Source organism: Grampus griseus (assembly GCF_964374135.1).
Source record: "Grampus griseus genome assembly, chromosome: 17".
Taxonomy (NCBI): Eukaryota; Metazoa; Chordata; class Mammalia; order Artiodactyla; family Delphinidae; genus Grampus; species Grampus griseus.
This window is the reverse complement of record NC_139011.1, coordinates 30,312,676-30,335,506: the sequence shown is the minus strand read 5'-3', so window position 1 is coordinate 30,335,506 and position 22,831 is coordinate 30,312,676. Positions and strand designations below refer to the sequence as shown.

The window sequence follows — 22,831 nt, the reverse complement described above, 5'->3', positions numbered from 1 at the left end:
AGTTGTGGCACGCAGGCTCAGTAGTTGTGGCTTGTGGGCTCTAGAGCACAGGCTCAGTAGCTGTGGTGCACGGGCTTAGTTGCTCCATGGCATGTGGGATCTTCCCAGGTCAGGGCTCAAACCTGTGTCCCCTGCTTTGGCAGATGGATTCTTAACCACTGCACCACCAGGGAAGTCCCCAATACTATGTTGAATAAGTGGCAAGAGTGGGCATCCCTGTCTCACTCCTGATCTTAGAGGAAAAGCTTTCAGCTTTTCACCATGGAGTATGTTAGCTGTGGGCTTGTTGTATACGGCTTTATTATGTTGAGGTGTGCTACCTCTATACCCACTTAGTTGAGAGCTATTATTATAAATGGATGTTGAATTTTGTCAAATACTTTTTCTGCATCTATTAGACAAGCATATGATTTTTATCCTTCATTTGTTAAAGTGGTATATCGCATTAACTGATTTGCAGATGTTGAACCATCCTTGTATCCTTTGAATAAATCCCACTTGATCATGGTGTAGGATGCTTTTAACATGTTGTTCAATTCAGTTTGTTAATACTTTGTTGAGGAGTTTAGCATCTATGTTCATCAGGGATATTGGTCTGTAATTTTCTTGTGGCATCCTTGTCTGGTTTTGGTATCAGGGTAACATTGGCTTTGTAAAATGAGTTTCAAAGGGTTCCCTCCTCTTCTGTTGAGAAAGGCTGGTAATAATTCTTCTTTAAATGTTTGGTAGAATTCACCAGTAAAGCCATCTGCTCCTGGACTTTTGTTTGTTGGGTGCTTTTTATTACTGATTCAGTCTCCTTAGTAGTAATAAATGTGTTCAGATTTTCTATTTCTACATGCTTCAGTCAGTGGATTGTGTGTTTCTAGGAATTTATCCATTTCTTCTACTTTGTCCAATTTGTTGGTATACAATTGTTCATAGTAGTCTTTTATGATCCTTTGTATCAGTTGCAACATCTCCTATTTCATTTCTGATTTTATTTATTTCAGTCCTTTCTTTTTTCCTTGGGGAGTTTAGCTGAAGTTTTTTCAATTTTGTTTAACTTTTCAAAAAATCAGCTAATAGCACTGCTTTTTTTCTAGTCTCTATTATTTCATATATTTCCTTTCTGAACTTTGTTATTTCCTTTCTTCTACAGGCATACCTCAGGAGATTTTGTGACTTTGGTTCCAGATCACTGCAATAAAGAGAATATCACAATAAAGTGAGTCACATGGATTTTAGGGGTTCCCAGGGCATATGGAAGTTATGTTTACACTCTATCTTAGTCTATTAAGTGTGCAATAGAATTATGTCTTAAAAAACAAAGTATATATCTTAATTAAGAAATACTTTATTGCTAAAAAATGCTAAACATCATCTGAGCCTTCAGCAGTTATAATCTTTTGCTGGTGGGGATTTAAAATATTGTGAGAATTACCAAAATCTGACACAGAGACACAAAGTGAACAAATGCTTTTGGAAAAATGGCACAGATAGATTTGTTTAGTGCAACATTGCCACAAACCTTTAATTTGTAAAAAATGCAATATCCATGAAGTTCAATAAAGTGAAGCTCAATAAAATGAGCTGTGCCTGTACTACCTTTGGGCTTCAATTGTTCTTTTTCTAGTTCCTTGAAGTATAAAGTTAAGTTGTTTATTTGAGATTTTTCTTATTTCTTGGTCTAGGCATTTATCACTAGGAACTTTCATCTTAGAATGGCTCTGCTGCATCCCATAAGTTTTGGTATGTTGCTTTTATATTTTCATTTGTCTCAAGATTTAAAAAATTTCTCTTGATTTCTTCTTTGACCTTCTACTCAGCAGCATGTTGTTTCATTTCCACGTATTTGTAAATACTCCACTTTTATTCTTTTTTAAAATTTTTTTTAACATCTTTATTGGAGTATAATTGCTTTACAATGGTGTGTTGGTTTCTGCTGTATAACAAAGTGAATCAGCTATACATATACCTATATCCCTATATCTCCTCCCTCTTGCATCTCCCTCCCACCCTCCCTATCCCACCCCTCTAGGTGGACACAAAGCACTGAGCTGATCTCCCTGTGCTATGCAGCTGCTTCCCACTAGCTATCTATTTTACATTTGGTACCACTTTTATTCTTGTAATTGACTTCTAATTTCATACCAATAAGGTCAGAAAAGATGCTTGATAGGATTTCAGTCTTCTTAAATTTATTAAGACTTGTGTTGTGGCCTAACTTATGATCTCTCCTGGAGAAAGTTCCATGTGCCCTTGAGAAAAATGTGTATTCTGTTGCTTTTGTATGGAACGTTCTGAAAATATCTGTTAAGTCCATTAGATCTAACATGTTGTTTAAGGCCAATGTTTCCTCATTGATTTTCTAACAGGATCATCTATCCATTGGTGAAAGTGGGGTATTAAAGTCCCTTACTATTATTGTACTATCTATTTTTCCATTTAGGTCTGTTAATATTTGCTTTATATACTTAGATGCTCTTATGTTGGGTGCATAGATATTTATAAATGTTATATCCTCTTCTTGAATTGAGCACTTTATTATCATGTAATGACCTTCCTTGTATCTTTTTAAAGTCTTTGTCTTAAAGTCTATTTTGTCTAATACCAGTATGCTGCCCCAGATTTCTGTTGGTTTCCATTTGCATGGAATATCTTTTTTCATACCGTTATTTTCAGTCTGTGTGTCCCTATATCTGAAATATGTCTTCTGTAGGCGACATAAAGATGGGTCTTGATTTTTATCCATTTAGCTACTCTATGTCCTTTGATTTGAAAATTTAGTTCATTCACATTTAGTAATTATTGATAGGTATATACTTATTGCCATTTTGTTAATTGCTTTCTGGCTGTTTTGTAGTTTCTCTGTCCTTTCTTCTCTTGCTGTATTCCTTTTGATGGTGATGTTCTGTAGTGCTATGCTTAGCTTCCTTTCTTTGTGTATCTACTATAGATTTTTGCCTTGTGGTTAACATGGGGCTCATGTAAAACAACTTATAAGAGTCTATTTTAAGTTAATAACAACTTAAGTTGGAATGCATCCCAAAGCTCTATATATGTACCCACACACACATTTTATGTTTTTAATGTCAATTTACATCATTTTATATAGTATATCATTAACCATTGTAGTTATAGTTATATATACTACTTTTGTCTTTTAACCTTCATACTAGACTTATAAATGATTAATGTACTACTTTACAACGTTAGATTATTCTGAATTTTACTATATATTTACCTTTACCAGTGAGATTTGTATTTTCATATATTTTCCTGTTACTCTTTACCAAACACCTTTCATTTCAGCTTTAAAAAGTCCCTTTAACATGCTTTGTAAGGCTGGTCTAGTGGTGATGAACTCCTTTAGCTTTTGCTTGTCTGGAAAACTCTCCTTCAATTATTAATGACAAATTTTATTCTTTTTATAGGTAGTTAGGTGTAAGTCTTTTTTTGTTTCATTTCTTTTTAGTAGTTAATTTGGGATATAAAGTTACTTTTACTATACCTTTGTCATTCTATACCTTTTGATATGGTAGTATCATTTTTATTATTGTATAAATTGTCACTGCTGTTGTTTTAGATTTTCTCTTTGTTCTTATGGTTAGAAAATTAAGTTTTAGTTCCCATGGTTGGGATTTGCTTTATTTTATTGTGTTTTAATGTTTAACTTTTTTACATTATGGAGAATTATAGATTTTAAGGTTTTATTTAAGGTTGAAGAGATGATTGATTTTAGCAAATGTCCCTTGACAAAATATGAAAGTCTTTCTTTCCTTTGTAGGATAGGAAGTTAGTTATATCTTTTTATTTAACTTTATTTATTTACGCAAAAACCTTTTATTTCTTCCTCTTCTTGTTTGTGTGCTTCATCTGTTAAAGATTGAAAGTTATCTGTTATATCCCCCACTATAATGTTTTCAGTAATTTGTGCTTTTTATTTGTTTGTGTATGTCTATCAACCTCAGAGGCAAAGGACTGAGGGAATCACACACCTCAATACACAGTGCAGGATCACTGATGGTCCTGTAAGGCCCTACTCTCTTTGTTTGATTTATATATTTATTCCTTTTAATCCTCATTTTCTATTCCACCTGTTCCCCTCCCACATCCCAAGCTCAATTCTAACTAGTTTGGCAGGTGTCCTTTGGTTTGTATATATGCCTGTGAAACATGAATTGTTTTATGTACATTGTTATTTTTTAATTTTCATAAATGGTAACATAAATTACATCTTCACCTGTTTCTCACTTTTTCACAAAATACTGTGCTTATATGACTATCAATTTTGTTGTTCAAAATTGGCTTGGTTCTCATTAGTAGTATGTATGTATCTACCATGTTTATCCATTTATTCTATCAACAATGGGCACCCAGATCATGTTCAACTCCCTGCAACAAATCTGCATAAATTTCCTTATATATTTCCCCTTACAGACCTTACAGACTTACTTCTTATAGAGGCAAGAGAAGGATACCCAGATGGAAGGATATCAATATACTTAATTTAACAGATTTCTCAGAAGCATTACACAGTCTGCACTTCCACCAGCAAGGCATGAAGATCCCTATGTCTCTAATTCCAGCCAACATTTGGCCTTATCCAGCTTTCTAATTTTTGACAGTCTGAAGGGTATAAAATGATATCTCATTTTATTTTTCTGATTATTAGTTAGTCTGAGTGTATATTTAAAGGTTGAGGCCTTTTAAATTTCACTTTTTATATTTTGCTTGCTTTTACCTTTTGCCTTTTTGGAATTGCTATTCTTCTTTTGTCTTGTTCATTTGCAAAGCTTCGTTTACAGTCTAGACCAAGGGTCAGCAAATCTTGGTCTCTGGCCCAAAACTGACTTGCTATCTCTTTTCATACAGCCAACAGGCTAAGAATGAAGTTTACATTTTTAAATGATAGGGTAAAAAATGAAGAGAATAATACTTTGTGACCCATGAAAATTATATAAAGTCAAATTTTAGTGTCCATAAATAAAGTTGTATTGAACGTAGCCATGCTCATTCATTTACGTATTGTATGTTGCTGGCTTTATGCTACAATGACGGAATTTAGAGTTTAGTTCCAACAGAGATTATATGACTCACAAAGCCTAAAATATTTACTAGCTATCCCTTTATGGAAAAAGTTCACTGACTTCTCATCTGAAAGAGTCTCTGATTGATTTCAGACATTGTTAATTTTGCCATCATGTTCCCTAATCAATAGCCATTATTTTGATATAATCAGGTTAAGCAATTAAAAAATTTTTGTCTGATATTCCATGCTTTAAGATTGTTTAAAAAGTTCATTTCCACTCCACTGTCACAAAGATAGTTTCTCACATCATCGATAATTAGTTTTATAATTTAACTTTTACATATAGGTATTTTATAAACCATGATTCCATCTTTGCAAATTATATTAACAAATGAACTTATTTGAATTTTTCTCTGTATAGTGAACAACTTTCCCCAAACCATCTAATAAATTATCTGTTCCTTCCATTTAGTACATTAATGTATGATGCCATCTTTATCATGTGTTAAGTTCCTATGTGTTCATGGGTCTGTCTCCAAGCTTTCTCTTTTGATCCATCTGTCCATTTGTCTATTTACTGGTTATTATATAATAACTGGAAAAGCAAGTGTCCATCTTTGCTTTTTTTAATGTAGGTCAACTTAGTTATTTGCAAACTTGTATTTGTTCATGTAAGTTTTAGAATATTTTTGGCTTTTTCTTTAAATATTCCACATGGATTTTTTTTGGATTCAGTTGAGTTTATAGATGAAATTGTGGAGAACTGATATTTTTATAATGCTAAGTGGACTTATCCATAGAACAGAATATACTCCATTTATTCAGGTAATTATCTACATACTTCAGTGAAGTTTTGTGTCTTCTTTTTTTTTTTTCCCGGTACGCGGGCCTCTCACTGTTGTGGCCTCTTCCGTTGCGGAGCGCAGGCTCAGCGGCCATGGCTCACGGGCCCAGCCGCTCCGCGGCATGTGGAATCTTCCCAGACTGGGGCACGAACCCGTGTCCCATGCATCGGCAGGCAGACTCTCAACCACTGCGCCACCAGGGAAGCCCTTGTGTATTCTTTTTTTTTTTTTTTTTTTTCCGATACGCAGGCCTCTCACTGCCGTGGCCTTTTCTGCTGCAGAGCACAGGCTTCGGCCGCGCAGGCTCAGCGGCCATGGCTCACGGGCCCAGCCGCTCCGCGGCATGTGGGATCTTCCCGGACCGGGGCACGAACCCGTGTCCCCTGCATCGGCAGGCGGACTCTCAACCACTGCGCCACCAGGGAAGCCCACCCTTGTGTATTCTTGATAAAGAAAATGCCTAGGTACCTTAAGTTTTTGTTGCTATTGGAAAGATATATACATACTGTATTTTATAGTTTGTTTTTGCTGTTATAGAGAATGCCATTGGTTTTTGTATATTGAGTTTGTCTCTGTCAACCTCGCTGAACTCCCTTACTCTTCCTGTTTTTTAATTTAGTTGGTTTGTCTAGGTAGATGATGAGATTATCTGCAAACAACATTTTTATATCTTGCGTTACACCTTAGTTCCTCCTCCTCATCATTGTTGTTGCTGCTATTATTATAATACTTTATAGTATTGGCCAGGAGTTCTGGTACTATGTTAAATGACACTGTTGTCGGTGGACATCCTTGTTCTTTAAAATGGAGTAACTTTTAAGTTTTCCTGTAAATGTTCTGTTTATCATAGTTGGGTTTTCTGTGTGTGGGTGTGAATATAAACTTTAACAAGTTAAGGTGGTCTCCTTCCATCCTAGTTTGTGATTTTTTTTTCTAATTTGGAAGTTTTTCAAAAAATTTTTGTCTTTATTGAGGCAATCACATTACTCCCGCCTTTTTATGTGGCAACTTACATTGTCATTTTTTTATGAGATATTATTCACATTTCATAAAAATCACTTTTAAAGTGTACAGTTGGGTGGTTTTTAGTATATCTATATATCTGTGAAACTACTACTTCAATCTAGTTCTAAAACATCTTAATCACCCCCAAAGGAAACTCTGTACCCATTAAGCAGTTACTCATTGCCCTGTACCCCCAGCCCCTGGCAACCACCAAGCTGCTTTCTCCACCTCTATGGGTTTGCCCATTCTAAACATTTCATATAAATGAAATCATACAATATGTTGTTTTTCATGTCTGGCTTCTTTCACGTAGCATAGTATCTTCCAGGTTCTTCCGTGTTGTAACGTATCAGTACTTCATTCTTTTTAGAGCTGAATAATATTCCATTGTATGGATATACCATATTTTGTTTATTCATCAGTTGAACATTTGGGTTGTTTCTACATTTTGGCTTTAATGAAATATTTGGCTACTATAAACATCTGGATACAAGTTTTTATAAGAATATATGCTTTCATCTTTCTTAGCTATATACCTAGGAGTAGAATTGCAGAGTTATAAGTTAACTATGTTGAACTTCTTGAAGAATTGTCAAACTGTTTTTGAAAGCAGCTGCATTGTTTTCATTCTCATCAGCAATACACGAGAGTTTGCACATCTTCACCTTCACTTATTTGTTCGTCTTTTTTATAACGGTCATCCTAGTAGGTGGGAAGTGGTATCTCATTGTGGTTTTGACTTGCTTTTCCCTAATAGTTTTTTGTATATCTTCTTTGGAGAATTATTTCTTTGCCCATATTTTCATTGGGTTATTTGTCCTTTTGTTGTTGAATTTCAAGAATTTCTGCCAATCTGGATGCCTTTTATTTTTTCTTCTTGTCTAATTGCTCTTGCTATAGCCTCCAGCACAATGTTGAATAGGTGTAGCAAGAGCAGACATCCTTGTCTTTTTCCTAATTTTAGGAGAAAGACTTTTGGTATCTCTAAGTATGAAGTTAGCAGTGAATTTTTCATAGATGTCCTTTACCTGGTTGAGGAAGTTCCCTTCTATTCCTAGTTTATTGAGTGTTTTTATAATAAAGGGTGTTGGGTTTTGTCAAATGCTTTTTCTACATCTATTGAGATGATAATGTGTTTTTAATCCTTTATTCTGTTAATATGGTGTATTATATTGATTAATGTTCATATACTGAGCCAACCTTATATTCCTGGAATGAACTGAACTATAACTTCCTTTGATTAATAGCATATAACAGAAGAAATGTTATACCAATTTAGGCTTAGCCCTTAAGAGTCTTGGAAGCGTCTGCACTCACTCTCTTACAGCCTAAGGCACCAGCTAAAAAAGTGTGACCTTCCAGATAGAGAGGCCCAGCTTGCATAAGATACCAAACATGCAAATAAGGTCAACTTGGAAACTCTAGCCCCAAATAAGTGATCCCAGACAATGCCAAGTGGAACAGAAAAAACACCCAGCTGATATATGCTAGCCAATAGAATAATGAGAGATAATAACCCCCAAATCCTTCTTAACAATTCAGAATTACAGGCTTGCTACTATATCTGACTATACCCCAAACTCTCTGCAAGCTCTGCCTTTGGAGCAAGGGTGGAGAGTCTCTAGACATTCAGATAGATAAAGATAAAATGTCCTGATGCTCATCAAGGATGGGGAAGGTAGTACTTATGAAAAGTTAACAAAAGATAAAGATGCTATTTGAAAAGAGAGTTCTAATACAATATATTCACAAGAAAGTCAAATATATATTTGAATAGAGGGGGATCCATGGTATTTGTTCAGAAAAACAAAGGAAACATGACATTGAAGACCTATAAAGGGACCTATAAAGGAAGTAATACACTGAGAATAATTTTTGCTTAATTTTTAACTAAATATATGACAGGAGGGTTTTTTTGGTGGGGGCGGGGCTTATGGATGGGCTGATTTTCTCTTCTTTATAATTTATCACTTTTTCTGTGGCTGTTTCTAGTGGGTAGAACCAACTGTAAAATTATGTTGTAATTTTTTTCTCAGTGTATGTGGCTCCTCCTCTGTGTCCTTTTTGCTATGGGCCCTTTAAAGTTCATTGTATCACTGGCAGTAGGGCGGAGGGTTGTTTGTAAGACTGGGACTTGTTTGTACTCTAGGATATGCATACTCTGAACACATCTATGACTGAGTATTGGCACTGTGACTAAGATCGGTCTGGGTAGGAATCATTTGTCACAGAGGATAAAAAGATTCTGCAATCAACATGATTCTATTCCAGATGATTCTATGTATTATCAAGGTCAAGTGAGGTAGATTCAATCAGTATTTGTAGGGTGTCCAAAGTCAGACTGGGTGAGACACAGAATGTTTCCTATTATTAATACATTCATAATAATTTGACATTTGTATATAATGCCTTTTGTAGAATATTTGAATTTTCAATGTTTAGTACTTTTGGAAAAAATTTAAAGCAAAAATGTCAGTTTTCTAAATAATTACTCAATGTCAAGAATCCTTCTTTATCTTTGGTTTTCAACAGTTTGATCATGATGTGTCTAGGTGTGAATGTATTTGAGTTTCTCCTACCTGAAGTTTGTTGAGCTTCTTGGATGTGTAAATTTATGTTTCTCATAAATCAGGGGGTGTTCAGCCATTATTTCTTCAAATATTCTTTTGCCCTTCTCTCTCTTTCCTTTTATTATTTGTATGTTGAAACACTTGAATGCATCCCACAGGTCTCTGAGGCTGTATTCATTTTCTTCCCTCTGTTCCTCAGTTCTATTCTTGAGCTATCTTCAAGTTCATTGATTCTTTTTTCTTCCAGCTCAAATCTCCTTTTGAGTCCCTATGGTGAAATTTTCATTTCAAATATTGTACTTTTCAACTCCAGAATTTCTCTTTATTCTGTCTCTATTGATAATCTCTACCTGGGGAGAAGTTGTTCTCATACTTTCCTTTAGTTCTTGAGGCATGAATTCCTTTAGTTCTTATTTTAAACATATGTATTTTAAACATATTTAAAATAGTTGATTAAATCTTGTCTATTAAGTACAACAACTGTGTGTCTTCAGGAACAGTTTCTATTGACTGATGGTTTTTCTGTGTATGGACCAACACTTCCTTGTTTGTTCCATGTCCCATAGTTATTTTTTGTTGAAAACTGGACATTTTGCATAATGTGGCAACTTTGAAAATCTAATCTTCTGCTCCCTCAGACTTTGTTTTTACTATTTTTTGTCATTGTTGGTGTTTGTTTGCTTAGTGATGTTCCTGAACTATTTCTGTAAATTCTGTGATCTTTGTTGTGTGGAATCACTGAAGTCTCTACTCAGTTGAAGCTCAGATTATGATTGGACAATGATTTCCTTAAATGCCTGGAACCAATAAGTCTCCCAGTCTTTGCCAAGGGTCTGTGTGTGCATGTTCATACAAGCTTTCCACAGTCAGCCAGGCACTTTACAACTCTGCCTTACCCTTTATTTCCTTGAAGTCAAGGTCAGCCAGAGGTAACTGCAGAGGGCTTTCTCAGGTCTTTCTGGGGCACGTAGACAGCCCTGAGCATGCGCACAACCCTCAACATATGTGCAGCCTTCTAGATACCCAGGAATAGGTGCGAACTTTTCAAAGCCTCCTATGCCTATTTTCCACATCCGTATTGATGGTCAGTGGATGCTCAAAGTTGAACGTTTCTCTTGAGAATAGTTCCAAGGGGTTCCTTACTTGGCTATGACTCTCTGGTATAGGCAGTGACTCGTTGGCTGGCTGCTTATTACCTTTTCCCTTCACACTTAGCTTCTGCCTCTAGTGGTCAATGTTCCCTTCCTTCTGCAGCATTGCTCTTCGAGCTCCAGAAGACTGGCATCAAGCTCTCCAGTGCTCCTTAAAATTCCTCATTAGGCATAAAGGGACATCTCTTTTTTTTTTTTTTAACCTATTCGGGGAGAGGAAAAAATTGCTATTCTAAAATTTTTACCATGAAAGTTTTCTCTCCTTACCTTTTTAACCTGAAGATAATTGTCCTTGATGTGGTTTTGGGCTGAGTGTTACCAGCTACTTCAAAACTGTTTCAAAGGTATTTACTCCTTCACTTCAGAATAGGTACTTCATTTTGTTCTTGGCCTCAGGGACTCTTTTAAAATAGATAGAAAGAGGGAAGACATATGGGAACATATGTTTATGTATGACTGATTCACTTTGTTATAAAGCAGAAACTAACACAGCATTGTAAAGCAATTATACCCCAATAAAGATGTTAAAAATAAATAAATAAATAAAATAAAATAGATAGAAAGAGACGCATTTTAATATTCTACTGTATATTCAATATGATGCTAGTTATGTTTTCTAATGACAATGCAATGAAATTAGAAATTGAGAAGAAAATGATAGTATAATTTTTCCTTAACATCAGTGAAAACTTTCTACATGGCTATAATAGTTAAGATAGCACAGTATTAGAATAGAATTAGATGAACAGACAAATAGAATAGAGAGCCCAGAAACAAGGTCATGTATACGTAAGAATACGTACTATGACAGAAGTGTTAATACAAATTAATGAAAAAGAACTGAGAATTATAAATGGTTCTTGGGAAATTGATGATCTAAATGTAAAAAACAATAAATTGCTACCTTATTTCATATATAAAATCCAATTTCAGGTAGATTAAAGAACAAATTGTAAAAATCAAAACTTTAAATTGTTAGAAGAAATTATAGAAGATATTAAAGCCTCAGAATAGGAAACATTTTTAACTATGACACCAAGAACCTGTTTCATAAAAGTATTGTTGAATAATTTAAAATATTTGTGTAAAAATATCATCAAAATTGAAAGTCAGTTAAAAAGTAGACAAAGGAGATTAAAAAGATAATTTTCTGAAGAGGGAATCCAAATTAGCAATATATATATGCTCAGTATCATTAGTGAAAGAAAATTAAAATAAGATTCTCTTTTATATCTATTACATTTAAAAAGTCATGCGATAGCAAGTGTATTGGTTTGCTAGAGCTGGTGTAACAAAGTATCACAACTGCATGGTTTGGACAATAGAAATTTGTTGTTCATAGTTCTGCAGCCTAGAAGTCTCAGATCAAGTTGGTAGGTTTGGCTCTTTCAGGGAGCTATGAGGGAGAATTGGTTCTATGATTTCTCCTAGCTTCTGGTGGTTCTCTAGCAATCTTTGGTGTTCCTCGGTATCTGTTACATCACCCCAGTCTCTGTCTGCCTTTATCTTTACATGGCTTTCTCCCTGTATGTATGTCTCTGTATCCAAATTTCCTCTTTTTATAAGGACATCAGTCATTGGATTAGGAGCCTAGCCTACTCTAATATGATCCTATCTTAATTAGATTCATCTGCAATGAGCCTATTTCCAAATACGGTCACATTTGAGGCACTGGTGGTTAAGACTGCAACATAAATTTTCAACATGATTTTTTAAATGAATTTTGGAGGAGGACACAATTGAATCCATAATATCAAGTATTGCCACGGATGTGGAGTAACACAAATTCTCAGTCACTATTAGTGGAAACATAAATTAGTACTATTGATTTAAAAAGCAATTTGAAAATATCTATTAACAGTGATGATACATAACTGCAACTCAGAAATTTTACTTCTGGATGTCTGTCCTAGAGCAACTATTATACAGAGACAGAAGGTGATGTGTTTAGGGATGCTCACACTAGCATTGTTTGAAATAGAAAAAATAAGAGACTGGATAAATGGACAATTGAAAACGAAAGAGCTGGTACTTCATGTTTCAACAAGGATAAGTACCAGAAGCAAGAGTTGAATTTAAAAAACCAAGTTAGAGAGTGATTTATATTCTATGATAACATATATTTAAATTTTATCTATACATATGGTCTATAGCTATCTCTCTATATAGGATTAGGTATATAAATCTGTGTTGAGAAGGATACAGAGCACCTTCAGGATAGTGGTTTTACTGAGGAGAGAGGGAAGGGGATGGGATTTCCAGAGCCATCAGATGGGCTGTAACTATATTTAATGTTTGGTTTTCTAAAAAATATAATAACCAAAAGAAAATATGGAATAATGTTAATATTTATCATATCTGAGTTTGGGCACATGGGTTTTCATTACACTAGTCTAATTTTTCATATGTTTGAAATAGTTTATAATAAAAATATTTTTTAAAATCTCAGCAGGGTGGAATAATGTGCTGACAATGACAAGATAAAAATAGGAGAGGTAAATTTTTAAAAATCCTAACCTTAAATCAAATAGAAACCACAATAATTGGATATATACACAGTAGGGGGCATGTGGGTTAAAAGAAGAATTTATTTAAATCTCTGATTTGATTTGACTATAATTTCGTGTATCAATACTACTAAAACTTGCCAACAAACCTAATTTGTCCTAAAGCTGAATGGTATGAGTGAAATGTCAGAAACAGAAAAATGGTAGTACTATTCAACTTTGCTTCAGTCAAAGCTTATGGTGGTCAATTTTATAGAAACTGGAAGCTGTTTAGAGGACAAGGACCAGAATGATGAGAGGAACTCGAGTTGTGTCATGTGCCTGGCTCAGAGAAGACAGAGTTCAAGATGGGCATGAACTCTTCCTCATCATTGCCTATTGCTGTCTTATAGAAGTAGGATTTGGATATAGTTTTCTGGGGCCTGAAGGGTAGAACAATAGCCAAGAAATTGCAAGGAGATGATTACAAACATTATGTTTCACCTCACCATAAAGAACTTTCCAGTAGGACTGGCCAAATATGACATTCCTCACCATTAGAATTGCTTAAGCAAAGACTCTGATTATTTGGTTGTGAAGTGTTTGTTGCTGGCTGGACTAGAACAGTGATTCCAGAATTTGGAGTTTCATGGACCAAACTTCAAATGAATAATTGGCGAACCAACAAAAAGTTTCCAATCTACTATTTTGTTAAGCAAGATAGTTACAGACAGACAAAAAATATACACAGATGTTATTTTCACCATTATTTAACACCAAAATTAATGCAGTACATTCTCCCAGAATATTTTTTTTTCTTCTCAAGAAAAAAACATTGGCCACTTTGCACTGTTTTAAAAAAAGACATATTTAAATGTTTTCAAATAGAGGAAAATATAGACATATTTTTGGGTTTTGTTATATGCTATGTAATCATTTCCTTGATTAAATAAATCAGTTTGGGAATTCATACATATAATTGCATACTATGAAGTGGAATTTAAATATCCAAACTATTCTTCAAATTTATTTTTGTTTATAGTCATGGTCAAACATACTGCTTGGCCTCGAGGTGGAAGTAAATTCCAAATGTTATTTCTCTTAATTTAGAATATTCTACGTGGGCTGAGAAAAGCCAAATAAATCAGCTAATATAGTTCTAGCCTCCCTTTTGTGCCTTTCTTTTTAGGCCACAACAGGTCAGGATCTGACAGGTCTGCTACAAGGAAGGAGTAGGGCAATAGTCTCCAAATAGTTGCTTACAAGAAAGACCACACAGCTTAGAAATAGGGACAGAAACGCCACCAGTTGAATACATCCAAAACCAGGGGGAACATGGCTCTAAACGTCTGCTTACAATGAGGACCTCCAAGGTCAGAAATCAGTAAGATCGTTCTTCCTCACATATTGGGCTGATCCAGGGGACACTGATCTAAAAACAGTGTTTCTTATTCTCTGCACTTAATATTTTGGGCCCTAATTCTTTCTTGTCAAGGACTGTCCTGTGCAATGTATGATGTTTTGCAGCATTCCAGGCCTCTACTTATTAGATGCCAGTAGCACTTCCCCCCCACTCCAACTGTGACCATCAAAAATGTCTCCAGACATGCCAGATGTTCCTTAGGGACCAAATTGCTCTCAGTTGAGAACCACTTGTTTAGAAGACCTTTAGACTCTTCCCAGACTGGGGATGTTAGGATCAATCTTCTTGAACTGACCTGATGTATCTAAAAGAGGGTTTCTGATAGTAATTCTAGAATTACTCACTTGTTTTTATGATCTTTAAGCATAAATGAAAATCAGAAAGGGCATGAGGGTGGGCAGTTTTACAGACTCTCTCCTATTTAGTCAGAGATATTTCTTCTTTTGGACATGGATATAAATATCTGGGAACAAGTTTCATCTGCATTTGAGTGTAGGGAAACTGGTGAACCTTTAAATACCATAGCTGCCCTTTTTGTATTAATCAGTCTTGACGAAGGCTGTGGCCCCTTTATCATGCTGTTTCTTCTTTTTAAAAAATTACCTCCAAGTATTTGGAAAACATTTTTAAAGTTTTGTAGTCTGACCATTACATTTTCATCATCCTCCAAAAGCCATCATAAAGTTAACTTCATTATTTGGGGGAAATCCCTACTTATGTAGGCAACTTTCTCTCAGACATACATATGGCTTCTCTTATTCTAGGTTTGGCTTTCTGCCTGGATCAAAAGTAGAAACTGATCTGTATTTGCCTTTGAGAAAGGGATTTGTGATCTGACTTTTGTTTTCCAGTGCTATTGCAACCACATACTACCCAGATGTAAATAGTCTCTCATTCATCGCGATGGAAAATTATACTTTGCAGATAAAGTTTTAGTGTGTCTATACAAGGCACCATTGGGACATGTGAAAACAGCAAAAGGAATGAAGTACTATACCAATTAAACGAATATTTTCAGGGATTTGTTTTCATTATGCAGAGAATAAAGAATGCAGAGGTTAGAGCAAAGCATAATTTGCATGAAGATATTATTTAGTGCTAGAATAAGTAGTTCATAAAATAAATTTCATATAGGCTACAATCCATCTCAGTTTCAAAATCATCTCAGTTTCTTGATAGAGCTGTGTATGGTGTCTGGAGCCTCTGCTTTCCAGAATTTCGACTCTTGCTTGTGCTCAGAACCCCATTTATTCCAATAGGAGAAAGAAATCTAAGGCACCAGTTAAGGTAGATGAATGTTCAGTGATCTGCTTTGTAGAGGTACCTCGGAGAAGGCAGAGCTAGTAGCCCAGCAGTTCTAAGATCTCCTAATCCCATGCATTGGAAATCATTAACTACTTAGGAAAAGTGGAATGAGATAGACTCAGAGTGGTGGGGGTTTTTTGCTTTTGTATTTTGTTTTGATAGTGAATGGGGCAAGACTCCTTGTTTTAGATACAGATATTGCCAGAGGCAAAAACAAACAAAGAATTGAAAAGCAAATTTTAATATTTAAAATCTCCCCTGTGGCCTGATTACAGATTCATTCCCTGTGGTTCATTTCCCTTTGGGGTGTCTGAGAGTGAGGAATGCCTTTCAGGAAGGTCAATGTCACCACCAGAGTTTTGGGTTGAAAGAGCTCTACTATGTATTCTCTTATGTCCTTTTCTTAGGAAATTAAATGATTGTGATCTCATCTCTTGTTTTTTGCCCACACTTTTCCATCAGTAACTATCTGAATACATATTCAAGTCTCATTTTGTTGTTTTGCTCACAGTTGTAGGAAATTTCCCAGTTATGACTTGTACAAATGTCTTTGACTTATTTTTTATTACTCTTTTTTCCCCTGCTTTTCAGATGCTGAGAAGTTAATGATCATTGTCTGTTTCTTTTTTAAATTTTTTATTAAAGTATAGTTGATTTACAATGTGCCAATCTCTGCTGTATAGCAGTGACTCAGTTATACACATGTAGACATTCCTTTTTTTTGTATTCTTTTCCTTGATGGTTTATGACAGGATATTAAATATGTTCCCTGTGCTATAAAGTAGGACCTTGTTGTTTATCCATCCTATATATACTAGTTTACATCTGCTAACGCCAAACTCCCAGTCCTTTTATATCTGTATTTCAAATGAATGTGAGAATTTACTGTTGGTTTCAGGACGGTTCTTTGTGTGACCCATAAGCTACCTTTCTGCTAAATATGAGGGTTTTTTTATTACATTCTTATAAATATCATACTTGCAAATCCTATTTTTATAGTAACCATACTGTTATCAGATTTTCACTTTATTTTTCTCTAAGGTTCTTCTTACATGAGGATAGAAAGCTTTTCTGCTCTCAAACTGGCCATGTGGCCCTTTGGAGCAAGTTTTACTTCAGGATAGATGGTTATTGATAAACCAGCATCAATGATGGTAGCCCCAGGACTGCTTGAATATCTTAAGAGCTCAGTGGGAGCATGACAATAATAGGAAAATGAGACCCATAGAAAAAGTGAGAAAGGCAGATAGGAAGGGGGTGAACTCTGATTCTGATGTCTGCAAAAGCAAGATGGGAGAAATGAATTCTCTTTCTGGTGACACTAGGGAGTGAGAATATAAATGGGAAGAGCACACAGCAAGGGAGTCAGGGATTATTAGCATATGATAAAGTTATAATAAAGCCTTCTCTACAGAATCAGTCCCTTGTACCCTAGCTGACCTAGCCTCACACCATGAGGAATCTGACAGACTGACAAAAAGGCAGATTGCCAGCTTCTTATACAAACTACTTATGTTCATATTAGTATATAAAATATCCTTGTCTACATTTCATATATTCCCAGGAGTGTTGGAAGAACAGCCAATTTAGAAAAGGTCTATGAAATAATTTCCACAGAAATTCATCTCAGAGGGCACTGACATGGATCTTACACCAAGAATTTCACCTTATTGGTGGTAAGCCATTCCAGGCTTCTGTGTAACCTCTTCTACATATACTTCTGTAGCACCTGGACGTGCTGCCTGTTTTGTTTACCACTATACCTCTAGTGTCCTGAACAGTACTTAGCACATATCAGTCCCGCGATAAATATTGTTGAAAGAGACCGATATTCAGAGATCTTAAGTATCTCACTCAAGATTATACAGCTCAATCTAGCAATCATCAAAACAAAAATTCCAGTCCAGATCTATCTGGCTCCAAATTCACGCATTTTACGTTCACTCATGCATAACGTAATTCAATTAATGTACCCTTCTTACCATTTTTAGCAAGCCTATTATGCAGTACATCAAACAGTACACAAAAGCTCTGATTAAAATGTCATGTAATATTCAATACATATAAATAATTGATGTGACTTTATGAAGTGTAATAATACCAACATGGTGAACTCACTGTTTAGATTAAAAACTAGAATGTTATTGACATCAGTGAGTTATGTGTGTATTCCTCCAAAATTCCATTCTTCTACTACCATTCCAGATAACTAATATATTATTCCCTATGCATTTTTTATTTTGTAAATATGATCATTTTATTAGAATTGTGACCTAAAACCTATATAGTGGTAATTATTATTTCAAGTTCTGGGGTTTTTTTTTTTATTAAAAAATTTTTTTTTTAAATTTTATACCAGAGTATAGTTGATTTACAATGTTGTGTTAGTTTCAGGTCTACAGCAAAGTGATTCAGTTACACACACACACACACACACACACACACACACACACACACACACACACGCTTTTTCAGATTCTTTCCCCATTTAGATTATTACAAAATATTGAGTAGAGTTCCTTGTGCTATATAGTAAGTCCTTGCTGGTTATGTATTTTAGGTATAGTAGTGTGTATATGTTACCCAACCTCCTAATTCATCCCTTCCCCCCCCCCACCACCACCTTTCACCTTTGGTAACCATAAGTTTGTTTTTGAAGTCTGTGAGTCTGTTTCTATTTTGTAAATAAGTTCATTTGTATCTTCTTTCTATTTAGGTTCCACATATAAGTGATATCATATGATATTTGTCTTTCTCTGACTTACTTCATTTAGTATGATAATCTCTAGTTCCAACCATGTTGCTGTAAATGGCATTATTTCATTCTTTTTTATGGCTGAGTAATGTTCCATTGTATATGTGTACCATATCTTCTTTATCCATTCATCTGTTGATGGACATTTAGGTTGCTTCCATGTCTTGGCTATGGTAAATAGTGCTGCAGTGAACATTGGGGTGCATGTATATTTTCTAATTATGGTTTTCTCTGGATATATGCCCAGGAGTGGGATTGTGGGATCATACGGTAGCTCTATTTTTAGTTTTTTAAGGAACTTCCATACTGTTCTTCATAGTGGCTGTAGCAATTTACATTCCCATCAACAGTGTAGGAGGGTTCCCTTTTCTCCACACCCTCTCCAACATTTACTGTTTGGAGAATTTTGATGATAACAATTCTGACTGGTATGAGGTGATACCTCATTATAGTTTTGATTTGCATTTCTCTAATACTTACTGATGTTGACAATCTTTTCATGTGCTTTTTGGTCATCTGTATGTCTTCTTTGGAGAAATGTCTGTTTAGGTCTTCTGGCCATTTTTTTTATTGGGTTGTTTGTTTTTTCTGATATTGAGCTGCATGTGCTCTTTATAAATTTTGGAGATTAATCCCTTGTTGCATCATTTGCAAATATTTTCTCCCAGTCTTTGGGTTGTCTTTTCATTTTGTTTATGGTTTCCTTTGCTGTACAGAAGGTTTTGAGTCTAATTAGGTCCATTTATTTTTGTTTTTATTTCCATTACTCTAGGAGACAGTTCAGAAAAGATATTGCTGCAATTTATGTCTAAGAGTGTTCTGCCTATGCTTTCCTCTAGGAGTTTTATAGTATCCAGTCTTACATGTAGGTCTTTAATCCATTTTGAGTTTGCATATAGTGTTAAAGAATGTTCTAATTTCATTTTTTACATTTAGCTGTCCAGTTTTCCCAGCACCATTTATTGAAGAGACTGTCTTTCCTCCATTTTACAGTCTTGCCTCCTTTGTCGTAGATTAATTGACTATAAGTGCATGGGTTTACTTCTGGGCTTTTCATCCTTTTCCATTGATCTATATTTCTGTTTTTGTGCCAATACCATACTGTTTTTATGACGGTGGCTTTGTAGTAGTCTGAAGTCAGGGAGCCTGATTCCTCCAGCTCCCTTTTTCTTTCTCAAGATTGCTTTTGCTATTCAGGGTCTTTTGTGTCTCTATTCAAATTTTAAGATTTTTTTGTTCTAGTTCTGTGAAAAATGTCATTGGTAATTTGATAGGGATTGCATTGAATCTGTAGATTGCCTTGGGTAGTATAGTCATTTTGACAGTATTGATTCTTCAAATCCAGGAACATGGTATATCTTTCCATTTGTTTGTGTCATCTTTAGTTGCTTTCAACAGCATCTTATAGTTTCAGAGTACATGTCTTTTGCCCCCTTAGGTAGGTTTATTCCTAGGTATTTTATTCTTTTTGATGTGATGGTGAATTGGATTGTTTCTTTAATTTCTCTTTCTGATCTTTAATTGTTAGTGTATAGAAATGCAGATTTCTGTGTATTAATTTTGTATCCTACAACTTTACTGAATTCATTGATGAGCTCTAGTAGTTTTCTGGTAGCGTCTTTAGGATTTTCTATGTATAAGTATATCATCTGTAAACAGTGACAGTTTTACTTCTTTTCCAGTTTGGATTCCCTTTATTTTTTTCTTCTCTGATTGCTGTGGCTAGGACTTCCAAAACTATGTTGAATAAAAGTGGGGAGAGTGGACATCTTTATCTTGCTCCTGATCTTGGAGGAAATGCTTTCAGCTTTTCATTGTTGAGTATAATGTTAGGTGTAGGTTTGTGGTATATGGCCTTTATTATGTTGTAGTATGTTCCCTCTATGCCCACTTTCTGGAGAGTTTTTAGCATAAATTGTTGAATTTTGTCAAAAGCTTTTTCTGCATCTATTGAGATGAACATATGGTTTTTATTTTTCAATTTGTTGATGTGGTGTATCACACTGATTGATTTGTGGATATTGAAAACTTCTTATATCCCTGGGATAATGGTGATAATTATCCCTGGGATAACTGATCATGCTGTATGATCCTTTTAATGCATTGTTAATTTGGTTTGCTAGTATTTTGTTGAGGATTTTTGTGTGTTCATCAGTGATAACTGGCCTGTAATTTTCTTTTTTTGTGGTATCTATGTCTGATTTTGGTATCAGGGTGATGGTGATCGCATAGAATGAGTTTGGGAGTGTTCCTTCCTCTGCAATTTTTTGGAATAGTTTCAGAAATGTTATAGGTGTTAACCCTTCTCTAATGTTTGATAGAACTTGCCTGTGAAGCCATCTGGTCCTGAACTTTTGTTTGCTGGGAATTTTTAAATCACAGTTTCAGTTTCAGTGCTTCTGATTGGTCTGTTTATTTTTTCTGTTTCTTCCTGGTTCAGTCTTGGGAGATTGTACCTTCCTAAGAATTTGTTCATTTCTTCTAGGTTGTCCATTTTATAGGCATAGAAACACATATTTCTATGGTGTAAGTTGTAACTGCCTTTTTTCATTTCTAATTTATTGACTTGAGCCCTCTTTTGTTCTTGATGAGTCTGGCTAAAGCTTTCCCAATTTTATTTATATTTTCAAAGAACCAGCTTTTAGTTTCATTGATCTTTTCTATTGTTTTCTTCGTCTCTATTTCATTTATTTCTGCTCTGAACCTTATGATTACTTTCCTTCTACTAACTTTGGGTTTTGTTTGTTCTTCTTTCTCTAGTTGCTTTACGGGTAAGGCTAGGTTGTTTGAGATTTTTCTTGTTTCCTGAGGTAATACTGTATTGCTATAAACTTCCATCTTGGAACTGCTTTTGCTGCGTCCCATAGGTTTTGGATCATTGTGCTTTCATTTTTTTTTCATTTCTCTCTAGGTATTTTTTGATTTCCTCTTTGATTTCTTCAGTGATTCATTGGTTGTTTAGTAGCATATTGTTTAGCCTCCACATGTTTGTGTTTTTTACAGTATTTTTTCCTGTAATTGATTTCTAATCCTGTGGTGTTGTGGTCAGAAAAGATGCTTGATATGATTTGATCAGAAAAGATGCTTGATATGATTTGATTTTCTTAAATTTACCAAGGCTCACTTTGTGGCCCAGCATGTGATCAATCCTGGAGAATGTTCCGTATGCACTTGAGAAAGCTGTGTATTCTGCTGCTTTTGGATGGAATGCTCTATAAATACAAATTATATCCATCTGGTCTATTTTGTCATTTAAGGCCTGTGTTTTCTTCTTGATTTTCTGTATGGAGAAAGTGGGATGTTAAAGTTCCCCACTATTATTATGTTCCTGACGATTTCTCCTTTTATGGCTGTTAGTAGTTGCCTTACATATTGAGGTGCATATATATTTACAATTGTTATATCTTCTTCTTGGATTGATTCCCTTGATCATTATGTAGTATCCTCCTTTGTCTCTTATAACAGTCTTTAAAGTTTATTTTGTCTGATATGAGTATTGCTATTCTAGCTTTTTTCCATTTGTGTGGAATATCTTTTTCTATCCCCTCACTTTCAGTCTCTATGTGTCCCTAGATCTGAAGTGGGTCTCTTGTAGGCAGCGTAGATACAGGTCTTGTTTTTGTATCCATTCAGCCAGTCTGTGTCTTTTGGTTGGAGCATTTTATCCATTTACATTTAAGGTAATTATCAATATGTATGTTCTTATTGCCATTTTGTTAATTGTTTTGGATTTGTTTTTGTAGGTCTTTTTTATTCCCATCTTCTTTTGTTCTCTTGTGATTTTATGACTATCTTTGGTGTTGCATTTTGATTCTTTTTCCTTTTTTGTGTATCTATTGTAGATTTTCGGTTTGCAGTTACCATGAGGTTTTGATATAGCAGCCTGTATATAGACAAGATTATTTTAAGTTGCTGGTCTTTTAATTTCAAATTCATATCCAATATCCTGCATTTGTTCTCTCCTCACAGTTGCTGGTTTTGATATCATATTTGTATGTGGATGATTTCCTACCTTTACTGTATGTTTGCCTTTACTGATGAGCTTTTCCATTTGTAATTTTATTGTTTCTAGTTGTGGCCTTTTCTTTTCTGCCTAGAGAAGTTCCTTTACCATTTGTTGCAAAGCTCATCTTGTGGTGCTGAATCCTCTTGTCTTTCACTTGCCTGTAAAGCTTTTGATTTTTCTGTCAGATATGAATGAGAACCTTCCTGGATAGAGTATTCTTGGTTCTTCCCTTTCATCACTTTAAATATATCATGCTATTCCCTTCTGGCCT

At 34.9% G+C, this 22,831-nt stretch overlaps 1 long non-coding RNA gene across 2 annotated transcripts in view; it reads left to right on the top strand.

Moving 5' to 3' along the window:
• The first annotated feature begins 1,690 nt into the window (after window positions 1–1,690).
• The window catches only part of LOC309835544, a 31,141-nt gene continuing 10,000 nt past the window's right edge, over window positions 1,691–22,831 (top strand). For both annotated transcript variants that reach the window (XR_014298020.1, XR_014298021.1), the window contains exon 1: window positions 1,691–1,731. This is a non-coding gene — a long non-coding RNA (uncharacterized lncRNA). The remainder of the gene's footprint in view (window positions 1,732–22,831) is intronic.